The 4755-nt window shown below is 33.0% G+C and overlaps 3 non-coding genes across 3 annotated transcripts; 2 read left to right on the top strand and 1 right to left on the bottom strand.

Annotated features, from left to right (window-relative positions):
- Positions 1-1422: 1422 nt before the first annotated feature.
- On the top strand, positions 1423-1509 carry TRNAS-GGA (transfer RNA serine (anticodon GGA)). The gene has a single exon. It is a non-coding gene; the product is annotated as a tRNA-Ser (tRNA).
- Positions 1510-2728: 1219 nt separating this feature from the next.
- TRNAT-UGU (transfer RNA threonine (anticodon UGU)) lies at positions 2729-2801 on the bottom strand. Its single transcript has one exon. It is a non-coding gene; the product is annotated as a tRNA-Thr (tRNA).
- Positions 2802-4468: 1667 nt separating this feature from the next.
- Positions 4469-4541, top strand: TRNAF-GAA (transfer RNA phenylalanine (anticodon GAA)). The gene has a single exon. It is a non-coding gene; the product is annotated as a tRNA-Phe (tRNA).
- Positions 4542-4755: the final 214 nt, after the last annotated feature.

Raw genomic sequence — 4755 nt, 5'->3', positions numbered from 1 at the left:
TCTGTACATAATAGTACTAAGCGAAATAATCTATAGAATCAAAATAGAATTAGTCCCGTCTCATTATGAACCGAAAGGGGCTGGTATTTTTCCAAGAAATCTCTAGCCAACCTTCCCACAAGAGGTTTTTCTTAACACCAATGAATTCTATTAATGCTAGAGGAAAACGATAGCTCCAATAATTTCTTTGTTCTCAACGCCTCCTATTTAGAGGAATTAGCTACTTCAACGATCTTTGATGGTTATAGGGGTATCCAAAGTACAAACCTGATGGTTGTTTGTTATCCCAACCATTCTTCCCAGCCCTGATACCGATCAGGAAAGGGGTAATTTCTAACAAAGTTTTTCTCTTGTTGATTCCTATTTCTAGGTGTAGTGCTTTTCTCCCCTATGCTGCCTACGGATACTAATAGAGTAGGATTGGCCTGTAATCCATACCATACCATATCCTGTAGGTGTAACCTTTCGCTCAATACTCAAATCTACAATTGAAGTATCTGAAGCCGCATCAATCGAGGATACACGACGGAAGGAATTGTTAGTTCGCCTCACCTTCCCGAAGCGTGGGTTTGTTTGCTTTACAAATTTGGTTCTCTCTATGCCAACCCCCCTCTCTTTTTCGTAAGACTGAGGTATAGGTAGGGCTAAAAAAAAGCAAAAAAAAGAGTCAAATCGCACCATCTCTATAATAAGTAAATGCCTTTTTTTCTCCTGAGGTTGTCGGAATTATTCGCAATAAAATATTGGCTACAATTGAGGAGGTCTTATCAATGAAATTTCCATTTCCACGGGATCTAGGCATAATTCCCAACCCATTCTATATAGAATTGTTTTCATTCCTTCACAAAATAACATAAAAACAAACACATTCGATTCTTATAATTATAAATAGATTGATCCATATGCTCTACTCTAAATCCATATGCTTTAAATGGATAAGAGAGATATGGATTTTCCGCTCAGCTCAAATTGTATCCTTTTCCTTCTGCTTGGACACGAAGAGATATGAAATATTTGACTAAGACTGGATTTCATTCCACTTTCCTATTTCTGAACAACAACTTATGTTATCAACTATTTCGTGTTTTCAAAGTTATTAATTGTCTCATACCCTATTTTTGATTTCGATAGTATGGTGTAGCGTATCTTATGCAAACGGAATTCTAAGGTTTCTTTATTTTATTATGCAATAAGAAGAATTCTTCCATTTTCTTTTTCTTTAGTTGCGGGAAAACCCAAATTAAAACTTTTATTTTATAGCGAGCGCAATTTCTAGTAAAAAATCCTGTATCCTTCCACTTAGATCAAAAGGAATTTTTCCAATAGAACTATGGAACCCCCGAGTGGTTGCGGTTGTACCTGTACTGCAGGAATAAGAAAACTCGCTATTCACTCAGTTTATTTTCCATAATAAGTTATGTAGGAGAGATGGCCGAGCGGTTCAAGGCGTAGCATTGGAACTGCTATGTAGACTTTTGTTTACCGAGGGTTCGAATCCCTCTCTTTCCGTTTTTCTTAATTCATCAACGTTAAGGATCACAATGTATCAAATCAAATAACAATTTTTTCCAGCAATAATATAATATCTTATATTATCTTATTTTGATTTAATAGAAATTAGAAATTCTCTATAGCAAATTACTGTGGTATGTAAAATACACATAGAGGAAAAAAGAAAAAAGGATCCTAATCCTAGGGTTAATCAATTTTAGCTAGTTGATGGGAAAATACAAATTAATGGTAATGGTCTTAGGGCGATTTAGTTCGGGGAAAGGGGAAGGGGAAGAAAATTCTATGAACCTTTCCTTTTTTCGTTAAGTTCAAGTCTGACGAGAGTAATATTCTACAACTAACAACTCATTTATTTTGAGACCGACCCACTTCCTATCTAGGATTTTATTTACTAGTCCTTTATATTCCAACGTGTCAATCGCCAAATGCTTTGGCAATTTCCCCGGGTCCGATGAAGCAATATAATTTTGAACCAGACCTTTTGATCTTTGGTTATCTTTCGTAGTAATAATATCTCGGGGTTTGCAACGAAAACTTGGTATATTGACTATACGACCATTAACTAAAATATGTCTATGGTTGACTAATTGGCGGGCCCCAGGAATGGTTGAAGCCATACCCAATCGAAAAAGGATATTATCCAAACGCATTTCAAGTAATTGTAGTAAAACCTGGCCTGTTGACCTTTTTGCTTTTCCAGCGATATGTACATATCTAAGTAATTGTCGTTCTGTCAGACCATAATGAAAACGCAATTTCTGTTTTTCTTGAAGACGAATACGATATTGCTCCTTTTTCCCAGAATTGAATTTTTTTTTAAGATTACTTCCGGATTTAGGTGTTTTTCTAGTGAGTCCTGGTAAAGCTCCCAGACGGCGTATTTTTTTTAAACGAGGTCCTCGATAACGGGACATGAAGACTCCTTTTTTTATTTTATTGAAATTTCATTTTACACAATTAATTTCATTGTATTTACATTACAGAATACATCGAAATTAAAACTGAATTAAACTACAGGATAAACAGAGTAAAATCAACTAAAGTACCCCAAAAAATGGAATTTCATCAAAATCTTTTTTTTTTGTATATATATTATTTATTTTATTGTTTTGTATCTAGCAAAATTGTAAGGTAAAAAACATAAAAGATCCTGGATTCTCCATTTAATTCGGAAAAAAAGAGATTCTTGTTCGTAGAACATCGATAGAGAAAAAAAAGCCGACTATCGGATTTGAACCGATGACCCTCGCATTACAAATGCGATGCTCTAACCTCTGAGCTAAGTGGGCTTACATAACGGAAATAGTGTAACAAATAGAAATAGGTATAGTATAGGAAATCCGTAAAATCTCAGATATTAGTTATTAATCTTAGCTATTAACTAGTTCTAAATTTGAAGTTATACTTATAAAAATAAAAAAATACTAAAACTTCTTAAAGATAAAGTTAGCTTGATATGCTTAACTATAGGATATTAAAAAATAAAATTATAGAATTTATTGGTATTTTCATTCGATCATTATAGACTTTATTATTTGTTAATAATTTGAGGATTAATATTTCACTAAGGGGAACATAGAGTCAGAGTAAATAAAATTGCTAATTCTGATTAGAAAAAAAGAATAAATATCAAGCGTTATAGTATAATTTTGAATACTATAAAAAAGTAAGACGGGAGGTGGGGGAGATAAAAACTTTTGGATATATTGATTCGGATTGAATTGCAAATACATCAAGGATAGAATCAATTCAATTCTGAATTGCAATAAGCAAGCGAGGTCTCTCAAATAGAGTCGAACTGAACTGCTAGACTACGTTGAGTGATGAACTCAATGATTCAAAAAAAAAACTAAGAGATGGATGAAATTACACAAGGAATCCTGGTCTCAAAGAAGAGGGAAATGGGGATATGGCGAAATCGGTAGACGCTACGGACTTGATTGTATTGAGCCTTGGTATGGAAACCTGCTAAGTGGTAACTTCCAAATTCAGAGAAACCCTGGAATTAAAAAAGGGCAATCCTGAGCCAAATCCGTGTTTTGAGAAAACAAGGGGTTCTCGAACTAGAATACAAAGGAAAAGGATAGGTGCAGAGACTCAATGGAAGCTGTTCTAACGAATCGAGTTAATTACGTTGTGTTGTTAGTGGAATTCCTTCTAGTTCTAAATTAGAGAAAGAGGGGTTTTATACCTTATACATTTAATAAACACGTATAGATACTGACATAGCAAACGATTAATCACAGAACTCATATTATATTCTAATTATAATATAGGTTCTTTATCTTTTTTAAAAATGAAATTAGAAATGATAATGATTATGAAATAAAAAACTCATATCATAATTTTTTTTTTTCATTATTGTGAATCCACTCCAATCGAATATTGAATAATCAAATTCTTCAATTAAAATTCAAAGTTTTCGAGATCTTTAAAAAAGTGGATTAATCGGACGAGGACAAAGAGAGAGTCCCATTCTACATGTCAATACTGACAACAATGAAATTTCTAGTAAAAGGAAAATCCGTCGACTTTATAAGTTGTGAGGGTTCAAGTCCCTCTATCCCCAAATCCTCTTTTATTCCCTAACTATACTATATTATTATTATTTATCCTCTTTTTTTTTTTCTTTTTATCAATGCACTTTTTTTTCTTTTTATCAATGCAATGGGTTTAAGATTCATTAGCTTTCTCATTCTACTCTTTCACAAAGGAATGCGAAGAGAACTCAATGGATCTTATCCTATTCATTGAATAGATTTCTTTTTTATTAGAGTATCGGCAAGAAATCTTGGTTATTCACTCTATTTTTAAGTTTTATTTAAGTAAACCATGCACAATGCATAGGACTACCCCCCCCATTTTCAAATTTAAAATTTGAAATACTTTAATTAATTTTTAGTCCTTTTAATTGACATAGATACAAATACTCTACTAGGATGATGCACAAGAAAAGGTCAGGATAGCTCAGTTGGTAGAGCAGAGGACTGAAAATCCTCGTGTCACCAGTTCAAATCTGGTTCCTGGCAGAGAAAAAAAAAAAAAAGATCCACCGAATAGGTATTGATCCAAATACCTCGAGATGGATTGTGATACATATTCATTAATAATATTTATTCATCTAAGTGGATAAATCTATAATATAAATATAGAGGCACTTCTTTTTCTTTTTAAAGAAGTTTTAAAATATATCTTTTCTTTATGATAAAGAAGGGGGTGAGATTCCCCTTTATTTTTTTGCGT

This window comes from Triticum urartu, unplaced genomic scaffold (assembly GCF_056163025.1).
Source record: "Triticum urartu cultivar PI428250 unplaced genomic scaffold, HENAU_Tu73 scaffold2, whole genome shotgun sequence".
NCBI classification, from domain to species: domain Eukaryota; kingdom Viridiplantae; phylum Streptophyta; class Magnoliopsida; order Poales; family Poaceae; genus Triticum; species Triticum urartu.
The sequence above is the reverse complement of the archived record's forward strand: the minus strand, read 5'-3'. Positions and strand labels throughout refer to the sequence as shown.